The following is a 12,744-nucleotide window of genomic DNA, read 5'->3' as shown; positions in this document are numbered from 1 at the left end:
TGAACTTTTTGAGGATCTGGAGACACATACAAATCTTTTCAGTTTCCTGCGGGGGAAAAGGTGTTGTCGTGCCCTCTTCACGACTGTCTTGGTGTGTTTGGACCATGATAGTTTGTTTGTGATGTGGACACCAAGGAACTTGAAACGCTCGCCCCGCCCTGTCGATGTGAATGGGTGTGTTTTCGGATGTCCTTGGGTCTTCCAAATGAACAATGACCCTAAGCATACTACCAAAGTTGTTGCAAAATGGCTTAAGGAACACAAAGTCAAGGTATTGGAGTGGCCATCACAAAGCCCTGAAAAAGCGTGTGTGAGCAAGGAGGCCTACAAACCTGACTCAGTTACACCAGCTCTGTCAGCGGAATGGACCAAAAGTCACCCAACTTTTGTGGGAAGCTTGTGGAAGGCTACCCGAAACGTTTGACCCAAGTTAAACAATTTCAAGGCAATGCTACCAAATACTAATTAAGTGTATGTAAACTTCTGACCCACTGAGAATGTGATGAAAGAAATTAAAGCTGAAAAAAATGATTCTCTCTACTATTATTCTAACATTTCACATTTTTAAAATAAAGTGGTGATCCTAACTGACCGAAGACAGGGAATTTTTACTAGGATTAAATGACAGGAATTGTGAAAAACAGAGATGAAATGTATTTGACTAAGGTGTATGTAAAACTTCCGACTTCAACTGTAGATAATACTCTCTGACAGTTAGTTACTTTCTGTCTTTTCTGATTGTAGCCTATACATGACATATTAACAGTTTATTCCAGAACTCTATATATATCCATTTTCAGAAATGTTGACAAATTCGTTTCCTAAAAGTTTCAACATGGTTACATTTAATTTAAATTCTGGTCTAGGAATGTTTGTCAACGGTGGGTGTAGCTGGTGCATAGAAGTCAGGCGAGGGAGAGCAGAGATGAGTGAACACGAAGCACTTTACTGAGGCAAATTGTAAGAGCAGAACGCAACAGCGTCACAAAAACAAATGCCCAAAACAAGTAAGGTAGCACAAAGTGCCACAAACAAAGTACAAAGCCACAAAACACGGGTAAACATAAACCCCGGCGTGAACCAGCCGGAAGGGTGCCAACCTCAACAATAAACAATACCCCACACAGACATGGAGGAAACAGAGGGCTAAATACACATAGTAATTATGAGGAGACATAAACCGGGAAAACAAGACAAAACAAATGGAAAATTAAAGGTGGAGCGGCGATGGCTAGAAGACCGGTGACGTCGACCGAACAAGGAGAGGAACCGATTTCGGCATAAGTCGTGACAATGTTCTGCAACTGCTTTGACATTGGGAATGTTCTCTAATAGTTCGGAGAAAGTTAAGAAACAACATTCTTCTGTGGGAATGTCAGTATTACAGCATAACATTTCCTACAGATTTCATCATGTGTAACAGCGTTCGTCTGTTGAAGAAAGAGAGTCGGACCGAAATGCAGCGTGTAGGTTACTCATGACTTTAATGAAAGAAATGACGGTACATGAAATAACTGAAAGACGAAAACAACAAACGGAACGTGAAACTAATTACAGCCTATCTGGTGAATACTACACAAAGACAGGAACAATCACCCACGAAATACAAAGCGAAACTATGGCTGACTAAATACGGTTCCCAATCAGAGACAACGATAAGCACCTGACTCAGATTGAGAATCGCCTCAGGCAGCCAAGCCTAACAACACCCCTAATCAGCCACGATCCCAAATAATACAAACCCCAATACGAAAACAACATATAAACCCATGTCACACCCTGGCCTACCCAAACATATAACAAAAACACAAAATACAATGACCAAGGCGTGACATCATGGTTCTACTTCAAGTCATGTTCTCGAATTAAGAAAACTTTCCATAAAAAACACACAAAATAGAACGTTCCAAGAATGTTATTTAGAAACATATATTCTGTTCTCTATCAAGTGTGTTCAAGTATGTTGGCCTACTAATTGGCCATACCTGATCTTAGTGACTGCTTGTTTCCAAGCTGTGGTGTCTACGTGGGTTTCTATCTGAGAGATGCACATTATAACCACTGACTCTCTATCTATTTAGCTCTCTCTCTCTCACACACACACACACACACACACACACACACACACACACACACACACACACACACACACACACACACACACACACACACACACACACACACACACACACACACACACACACACACACACACACACACACACACACACACACACACACACACACACACCAGTTGATTCAACCATTGCTGGACATGCTATTTGTCATATTTTCCCTTGTGGCATGGAACTCATGCGTGTGTGTGTGTGTGTGTGTGTGTGTGTGTGTGTGTGTGTGTGTGTGTGTGCGTGCGTGCGTGCGTGCGTGCGTGCGTGCGTACGTGCGTGCGTGCGTGTGTGAAAGAGAGCATGTGCGTATGCCTGCCTGCCTGCCTGCCTGCCTGCCTGCCTGCCTGCCTGCCTGCCTGCCTGCCTGCCTGCCTGCCTGCCTGCCTGCCTGCCTGCCTGCCTGCCTGCCTGCCTGCCTGCCTGCCTGCCTGCCTGCCTGTGTGTATAATTACTGACTATGAAGATACAAATGCAACATGTGTCATAAGATAAAGTCCCCGGTTGAAGTTTAATGCAGGAGAACTCTGGTCAGATAGTATCTGTTTCCCTCTGCTGGAACAGGTGTCATCTATAGCGTATCAGATGAAAATGGAACATGAACACAGGAACAAAACTATAATTTACATATTTGTCTAGCCTGCCAGACCAAATGCTACTCAAGGACCAGGTTATGGATTTACACACCTCTTTATTTACCAAACCACATTGGTTGAACTTGCTCGAGGTTACATATATTGAGCAATAGCATGTCTTTGTCTCTCACATTAACAGTTAGCTGTCTCGCATTGTTATGGTCTAGTTATATCCTGTAGACCTGTTTGTTATGGTCTAGTTATATCCTGTAGACCTGTTTGTTATGGTCTAGTTATATCCTGTAGACCTGTTTGTTATGGTCTAGTTATATCCTGTAGACCTGTTTGTTATGGTCTAGTTATATCCTGTAGACCTGTTTGTTATGGTCTAGTTATATCCTGTAGACCTGTTTGTTATGGTCTAGTTATATCCTGTAGACCTGTTTGTTATGGTTTAGTTATATCCTGTACACCTGTTTGTTATGGTCTAGTTATATCCTGTAGACCTGTTTGTTATGGTCTAGTTATATCCTGTACACCTGTTTGTTATGGTCTAGTTATATCCTGTAGACCTGTTTGTTATGGTCTAGTTATATCCTGTAGACCTGTTTGTTATGGTCTAGTTATATCCTGTAGACCTGTTTGTTATGGTCTAGTTATATCCTGTAGACCTGTTTGTTATGGTCTAGTTATATCCTGTAGACCTGTTTGTTATGGTCTAGTTATATCCTGTAGACCTGTTTGTTATGGTCTAGTTATATCCTGTAGACCTGTTTGTTATGGTCTAGTTATATCCTGTAGACCTGTTTGTTATGGTCTAGTTATATCCTGTAGATGGTCCTGTAGACCTGTTTGTTATGGTCTAGTTATATCCTGTAGACCTGTTTGTTATGGCCTAGTTATATCCTGTAGACCTGTTTGTTATGGTCTAGTTATATCCTGTAGACCTGTTTGTTATGGTCTAGTTATATCCTGTAGACCTGTTTGTTATGGTCTAGTTATATCCTGTACACCTGTTTGTTATGGTCTAGTTATATCCTGTAGACCTGTTTGTTATGGTCTAGTTATATCCTGTAGACCTGTTTGTTATGGTCTAGTTATATCCTGTAGACCTGTTTGTTATGGTCTAGTTATATCCTATAGACCTGTTTGTTATGGTCTAGTTATATCCTGTAGACCTGTTTGTTATGGTCTAGTTATATCCTGTAGACCTGTTTGTTATGGTCTAGTTATATCCTGTAGACCTGTTAGTTATGGTCTAGTTATATCCTGTACACCTGTTTGTTATGGTCTAGTTATATCCTGTAGACCTGTTAGTTATGGTCTAGTTATATCCTGTAGACCTGTTTGTTATGGTCTAGTTATATCCTGTAGACCTGTTTGTTATGGCCTAGTTATATCCTGTAGACCTGTTTGTTATGGTCTAGTTATATCCTGTAGACCTGTTTGTTATGGTCTAGTTATATCCTGTAGACCTGTTTGTTATGGTCTAGTTATATCCTGTACACCTGTTTGTTATGGTCTAGTTATATCCTGTAGACCTGTTTGTTATGGTCTAGTTATATCCTGTAGACCTGTTTGTTATGGTCTAGTTATATCCTGTAGACCTAGTTTGTTATGGTCTAGTTATATCCTGTAGACCTGTTTGTTATGGTCTAGTTATATCCTGTAGACCTGTTTGTTATGGTCTAGTTATATCCTGTAGACCTGTTTGTTATGGTCTAGTTATATCCTGTAGACCTGTTTGTTATGGTCTAGTTATATCCTGTACACCTGTTTGTTATGGTCTAGTTATATCCTGTAGACCTGTTTGTTATGGTCTAGTTATATCCTGTAGACCTGTTTGTTATGGTCTAGTTATATCCTGTAGACCTGTTTGTTATGGTCTAGTTATATCCTGTAGACCTGTTTGTTATGGTCTAGTTATATCCTGTAGACCTGTTTGTTATGGTCTAGTTATATCCTGTAGACCTGTTTGTTATGGTCTAGTTATATCCTGTAGACCTGTTAGTTATGGTCTAGTTATATCCTGTAGACCTGTTTGTTATGGTCTAGTTATATCCTGTAGACCTGTTTGTTATGGCCTAGTTATATCCTGTAGACCTGTTTGTTATGGTCTAGTTATATCCTGTAGACCTGTTTGTTATGGTCTAGTTATATCCTGTAGACCTGTTTGTTATGGTCTAGTTATATCCTGTACACCTGTTTGTTATGGTCTAGTTATATCCTGTAGACCTGTTTGTTATGGTCTAGTTATATCCTGTAGACCTGTTTGTTATGGTATAGTTATATCCTGTATACCTGTTTGTTATGGTCTAGTTATATCCTGTAGACCTGTTTGTTATGGCCTAGTTATATTCTGTAGACCTGTTTGTTATGGCCTAGTTATATCCTGTAGACCTGTTTGTTATGGCCTAGTTATATCCTGTAGACCTGTTTGTTATAGCCTAGTTATATCCTGTAGACCTGTTTGTTATGGCCTAGTTATATCCTGTAGACCTGTTTGTTTCTACCCCAGAGTATGTACTGTATACCTGTTTGTTTCTACCCAAGAGTATGTACTGTAGACCTGTTTGTTTCTACCTCAGAGTATGTTCTGTAGACCTGTTTGTTTTTACCCCAGAGTATGTACTGTAGACCTGTTTGTTTTTACCCCAGAGTATGTACTGTAGACCTGTTTGTTTCTACCCCAGAGTATGTACTGTAGACCTGTTTGTTTCTACCTCAGAGTATGTTCTGTAGTCCTGTTTGTTTCTACCCCAGAGTATGTACTGTAGACCTGTTTGTTTCTACCCCAGAATATGTACTGTATACCTGTTTGTTTCTACTCCAGAGTATCTACTGTAGACCTGGTTGTTTCTACCCCAGAGTATGTACTGTAGACCTGTTTGTTTCTACCTATGAATATGAACTGTAGACCTGTTTGTTTCTACCCCAGAGTATGTACTGTAGTCCTGTTTGTTTCTACCCCAGAGTATGTACTGTAGTCCTGTTTGTTTCTACCTCAGAGTATGTTCTGTAGTCCTGTTTGTTTCTACCCAGAGTATCTACTGTAGTCCTGTTTGTTTCTACCCCAGAGTATGTACTGTAGTCCTGTTTGTTTCTACCTCAGAGTATGAACTGTAGTCCTGTTTGTTTCTACCTCAGAGTATGTACTGTAGACCTGTTTGTTTCTACCTCAGAGTATCTACTGTAGACCTGTTTGTTTCTACCCCAGAGTATGTACTGTAGACCTGTTTGTTTCTACCTCAGAGTATGTACTGTAGACCTGTTTGTTTCTACCTCAGAGTATCTACTGTAGACCTGTTTGTTTCTACCCCAGAGTATGTACTGTAGTCCTGTTTGTTTCTACCTCAGAGTATGTACTGTAAACCTGTTTGTTTCTACCTCAGAGTATGAACTGTAGTCCTGTTTGTTTCTACCTCAGAGTATGTACTGTAGTCCTGTTTGTTTCTACCTCAGAGTATGTACTGTAGACCTGTTTGTTTCTACCTCAGAGTATGTAGACCTGTTTGTTTCTACCTCAGAGTATGTACTGTAGACCTGTTTGTTTCTACCTCAGAGTATGTACTGTAGTCCTGTTTGTTTCTACCTCAGAGTGTCAGGACCCGGTTAAGAACCCGGGTCTCCGGAGTGAGAAACAGTCACTTAACCAACTGAGCCACGAATAGTCGGCAGAACCCAGAAGATGAGGCAGACACAGCAGTACTTGAGACGGTGTATTAATGAAGTAAAAAGTGAAGTTCTTCAGGAAAACATGTAACTCCACAACCTCAAAAGGAATCCTACAAGAACAAAGGTAATCCTCCAAGACAAAAAAAGTTAAATCCACAAGGTGGAAGGTAAAGCACAAAAAGCCTCAACTTGCCACGAGATCGGAGCCACGATCTTAGCAGCAGGAAGGACAGGCATGTCCGTGTCATCTCGAATGGCAGGAGCGTAGACTCGGGACAGGGCATCCGGTTTGAGATTCTTCGACCCGGGCCGATAGGTGAGGATAAACTGGAATCGATTGAAGAAAAGAGACAATCTAGCTTGTCTAGAGTTCAACCGCTTCGCCTGCTGGATATACTCCAGATTTTTGTGGTCCGTAAGCACTTGAAACGGGTGAGAAGCCCCCTCGAGCCAGTGTCTCCATTCCTTCAATGCCATCTTAAACGCTAGGAGTTCACGATCCCCCACATCGTAGTTCCTCTCAGCCGGGGTAAGCCGGTGTGAGAAGAAAGCGCACGGATGAAACTTCTTGTCTTCACCCCTCTGAGACAGGACAGCTCCAACACCAACCTCTGAGCGTCTACCTCCACCACAAACGGTTAATCCGTAGTCGGTAGTATCAGGATGGGAGCAGAGAGGACGCGCTGCTTGAGTCCTTGGAAGGCCGTCTCAGCTTCTCTTCCCCACAAAAACCTTGCATTGCCACCCTTGGTTAAAGCTGAGAGAGGGGCTGCCACCAAGCTGAAGTTCTTGATGAACTTGCGGTAAAAGTTAGTGAAGCCCAGGAAACGCTGAACTTCCTTAACGGATTTGGGGGTGGGCCAATCCGCTACCGCCCCTACCTTCCTGGGGTCCATTTGGACTCGACCGGGTTCCACTACAAATCCCAGGAATTGTACTCGGGATGAATGTAATTCACATTTTTCCGGCTTAACGTACAGATGGCTGTCTAGGAGGCGTTTGAGTACTTGTCTGACATGCTTAGTGTGTTCTTGAAGAGAGCTCGAAAAGATGAGGATGTCATCCAAGTAAACAAACACAAATATGTTAAGCATATCCCTAAGCACATTGTTTATGAGCGCTTGGAACACCGCTGGGGCGTTGGTCAGGCCGAAGGGCATCACCAAGTATTCATAGTGACCAGTAGGCGTGTTGAAAGCGGTCTTCCACTAGTCACCAGGTCTGATCCGCACAAGCTCGAAGGCTGTGGCCATAAGGGGTAGCGGGTAACGGTTATGGACGGTTATGGCATTGAGTCTCCGGTAGTCGATGCAAGGACGTAATCCACCGTCTTTCTTGGCCACAAAGAAAAACCCTGCTCCCGCCGGGGGAGGTGGATGGACGCATGAGGCCTGCTTCCAGAGCGTCCTTGATGTAGGTATCCATAGCAGCTCGTTCGGGTGGAGATAGGGAAAAGATCCGGCCCCTGGGAGGGCAAGTGCCTGGAAACAGTTCGATGGGGCAATCATAAGGTCTATGGGGTGGTAGCATGGTGGCCCTCTGTTTGCTAAATACCAGTTTGAGGTCATGGTAACACTCGGGAACTCGGGTCAGGTCGATGGATTCTAAAGACTCGGGAGTAGAACTCGGGGAATTCGGGAAAATACAAGTAGCTTGGCACGTAGGGCCCCACTGCTTGATAGTGCCCACAGACCAGTCGATGTGAGGGTTATGGCTGTGAAGCCAGGGGTATCCAAGGACGAGAGGGAACTCGAAACAGGAGATCAAATGAAAGTTCATCAATTCCTGGTGTTGTGAAACTGAAAGTCGCAAGGAGGTAGTGACATGAGTGACAAGTCCAGATCCCAAAGGGCTTCCATCCAATGTAGTAACCCTCATGGGGTCACTTAGAGGTTCAGAGAGAACGCCATTCTCCTTCGCCCAGACACCATCCATGAAGTTACCTGCGGCTCCAGAGTCTACCAAGGCTTGAAGGTGAAGCTTGTGGTTGTCCCAGGAAAGGGTGACTGGAATGAGCAGACGGGAGTTGGACGGATGGGAGGAGGTTATGTTTCCCGTTACAGTTCCCCCCGGTCTGTGCGGGACAGAGCGTTTCCCTGGAGCCCGGGACACGTGGAACGGAAATGGCCCGGTTTGCCGCAATATAGACAGCGTCGCTCCCTCATCCGGCGGTCTCTCTCAGCCTGGGAGATGCGTCCAATCTGCATGGGTTCCGGTGGAGCCAGCGAGGATAACGGTGGGGACTCGGAGCTGGGACTGATAGGGGCTAGAGGTCTACGGTTGAGTTCTCTCTCTCTCTCAGACGCTGGTCAATGCGTGAGGCCAATTTGATCAGGGACTTGAGATTGTCCGGTGGTTCCCGAGTGGCCAGTTCATCTTGGATAGTGTCGGAAAGGCCTTTCAGAAAGCACACCGTGAGCGCCTCGTTGTTCCAGCCACTCGCTGCTGCCACCGTGCGGAACTGGATGTCATAGTCCGTCACGCTGCGCCGACCTTGGTGGAGAGTCAGGAGCTGTTTGGCTGAGTCAGGACCACTGCTTGGACCTTGAAACACTCGTTTGAATTCCTCAGCAAAGGCAGAGTAGCTGGCACAGCAGGAACTATGGGCATCCCACACAGCAGTAGCCCAGGCCAGGGCTTTTTCCGACAGCAGGGTGATGATATATGCGATCTTAGACCGGTCGGTGGGGAACGACGAGGGTTGCAGCTCGAAGCAGAGAGAACATTGGGTGAGAAACCCTTTACAAGCACTTGGATCACCTGAGAACCGTTGGGGAGGTGGAAGACGAGGTTCAGCCAGAGGGTTAACTGCCATGGGTACGTGAATCTGAGGTACTGGGACAGGAACTGTTGCCGGGGTAAGTCGATCAGATATCTGCTTTATGGAAGTCAGCATCTCCGACAGAAGATGAGAATGTCTAGCCATTAAGGCCGCTTGCTGAACCAGGGCGGCTTCGTGGCGTTGGACAGTCTCCTGGTGGTGGGACAGCATGGCAACAAGGTCCTGGGAACTGGCTGCCTCTGGGTTCATTTTTGGCTCTGTGTTTCTGTCAGGACCCGGTTACGAACCCGGGTCTCCGGAGTGAGAAACAGTCACTTAACCAACTGAGCCACAAATAGTCGGCAGAACCCAGAAGATGAGGCAGACACAGCAGTACTTGAGACGGTGTATTTAATGAAGTAAAAAGTGAAGTTCTTCAGGAAAACATGTAACTCCACAACTTCAAAAGGAATCCTACAAGAACAAAGGTAATCCTCCAAGACAAAAAAAGGTAAATCCACAAGGTGGAAGGTAAAGCACAAAAAGCCTCAAAAGATACTCAAAAAACAAACAAAAATAAAAAAACAGAATTCCACAAGAGAGTCCACCGGGATCAACAAGAGTTCTCAGAGTACTAGGGCTGGGTGCTAACATACAAACACAGAGCAAAGAACAGAGGAAAACAAAGGGTTAAAATACAATCAGGGGAAACGAGGCACAGGTGCAAATAATAATGGGGATCAAGGGAAAACAAAAGGTCAAAAGGCACAATGGGGGCATCTAGTGACCAAAAACCGGAACAACCCTGGCCAAATCCTGACACAGAGTATGTACTGTAGACCTGTTTGTTTCTACCTCAGAGTATGAACTGTAGACCTGTTGGTTTCTACCTCAGAGTATGTACTGTAGACCTGTTTGTTTCTACCCCAGAATATGTACTGTAGACCTGTTTGTTTCTACCCCAGAATATGTACTGTAGCTTGTCCAGGTAAGAGTATGGAAAAGTAGGTTCATCCATGTCGAGTCGAGGCAGTGGATATTATAATAGTAATTTGGTGGGTGCTTATATTTGTACTGTTTCACACATATACACGTGTGTGTATGGGAATGTTTTTTTGCATATCCCAACTCCCTCTGAGACATCCTCAGAGAGTGGGGTCATGCCCAGGGTCAGACATTATCAACAGCAACCCTGGAGCCATTACCAGTTACTGGCCCAACACTAACTGCTAGGCTACCTACCGCCTAATGATATAGATAATACTCTCTGACAGTTGCTTTTTGTATTTTCTGATTGTAGCCTATACATGACATATGAACAGTTAAATTCCAAAACTCTATATAGTATATCCATTTTCAGAAATGTTGGCAAATTTAACGGCGTTCTTCGTTTGTGGAAAGAGAGTCGGACCGAAATGCAGCGTAGTGGTTACTCATGACTTTAATAGAAAAAGTGACACATGAAATAACGATAAAAATACAAAACAACAAACGGAACGTGAAACCTAATTACAGCCTATCTGGTGAAACTACACAGAGACAGGAACAATCACCCACGAAATACAAAGCGAAACCAGGCTACCTAAATACGGTTCCCAATCAGAGACAACGAGAATCACCTGACTCTGACTGAGAACCGCCTCAGGTAGCCAAGCCTATACAACACCCCTAATCAGCCGCGATCCCAAATACTACAAACCCCAATACGAACATACAATATAACATAAACCCATGTCACACCCTGGCCTGATCAAATAATTAAAGAAAACACAAAATACTAAGACCAAGGTGTGACAGCAAATGAGCTTTTTTGGTTTATTAAAGAACTTATAAAAAAAGATGAGTGTTTTTCCCAATTTAATGGCCATGTACTCTCCACCCGGCACAGCCAGAAGAGGACTGGTCACCCCTCAGAGCCTGGTTCCTCTCCACCCGGTACAGCCAGAAGAGAACTGGCCACCCCTCAGAGCCTGGTTCCTCTCTAGGTTTCTTCATAGGTTCCTGCCTTCCTAGGGAGTTTTTCCCCATCCACCGTGCTTCTATATCTGCCTTGCTGGCTGTTTGGGGTTTTAGGCTGGGTTTCTGTACAGCACTTTGTGACATCTGCTGATGTGAAAAGGGCTTTATGAATACATTTGATTGATTGATATATGTGACCGCATACAAAGCAAGGTTTGAAATGATTGTTTTAGTCAAATATTATATACAGTGTATGTCGACAATCCTTCTTCCAAAGGACCATTCTATGGATTACATTTTGTGAAAATCCCCCAAAATCATGGTGTTTTTTTTGATCAAACACTCTCTTGTTGAACCACCACAGTGTCTGTAAAAAACCACCATCTTAAAAACTGTGTTGAAGAACCTCATGTCCCAGCTACATAACATTCTGAGAACCATATGTTTCTTAGAGGTTGGTAAGAGTGTGGTTGTCCTATGGTTATTTTGCATACAACCTTTCTCTGTCAACTTTCTGGGAATGGTGCAGGGGAGTTCATTGGCTTTGGAACATTCTCAGCACATTTACGGAACTTGACAAAAAAAACATTATTTCATTACTTTAACAGAAGGTTTCCTAAACGTTCAAACATGGTGACATTTCATTTCAATTTTGGTAATGTTTTAGGAATGTTCTGCAATTGCTTTGACATTGGGAATGTTCTCTAATAGTTCAGAGAAAGTTAAGAAACAACATTCTTCTGTGGGAATGTCAGTATTACAGCATAACATTTCCTAGAGATTTCATCATGGTTCTACTTCAAGTCATGTTCTCGAATTGTTCCGAGAACATTAAGAAAACTATCCATAAAAAACACACAAGATAGAATGTTCCAAAAATGTTATTTAGAAACATATATTCTGTTCTCTATCAAGTGTGTTCATGTATGTTGGCCTACTAATTGGCCATACCTGATCTTAGTGACTGCTTGTTTCCTAGCTGGGGTGTCTAAGTGGTTTTCTATCTGAGAGATGCATATTATAACCACACTGACTCTCTATCTATTTATCTCTCTCTCTCTCTCACTCACACACACACACACACACACACACACACACACACACACACACACACACACACACACACACACACACACACACACACACACACACACACACACACACACACACACACACACACACACACACACACACACACACACACACACACACACACACACACACACACACACAAGTTGATCCAACCATTGCTGGACATGCTATTTGTCATATTTTTCCTTGTGGCATGGAACTCGTGTGTGTGTGTGTGTGTGTGTGTGTGTGTGTGTGTGTGTGTGTGTGTGTGTGTGTGTGTGTGTGTGTGTGTGTGTGTGTGTGTGTGTGTGTGTGTGTGTGTGTGTGTGTGTGTGTGTGTGTGTGTGTGCATGCGTGCATGTGTATGTGTGTGTGTGAAAGAGAGCAAGTGCGTATGTCTGTGCCTGCCTGCCTGCCTGCCTGTTTGCCTGCCTGTGTGTATAATTACTGACTATAAAGATACAAATGCAACATGTGTCATAAGATAAAGTCCCCGGTTGAAGTTTAATGCAGGAGAACTCTGGTCAGATAGTATCTGTTTCCCTCTGCTGGAACAGGTGTCATCTATAGCGTAT

The sequence above is a fragment of the Oncorhynchus gorbuscha genome, linkage group LG11, assembly GCF_021184085.1.
Source record: "Oncorhynchus gorbuscha isolate QuinsamMale2020 ecotype Even-year linkage group LG11, OgorEven_v1.0, whole genome shotgun sequence".
NCBI classification, from domain to species: domain Eukaryota; kingdom Metazoa; phylum Chordata; class Actinopteri; order Salmoniformes; family Salmonidae; genus Oncorhynchus; species Oncorhynchus gorbuscha.
Note: the sequence above shows the minus strand (reverse complement) of the source record.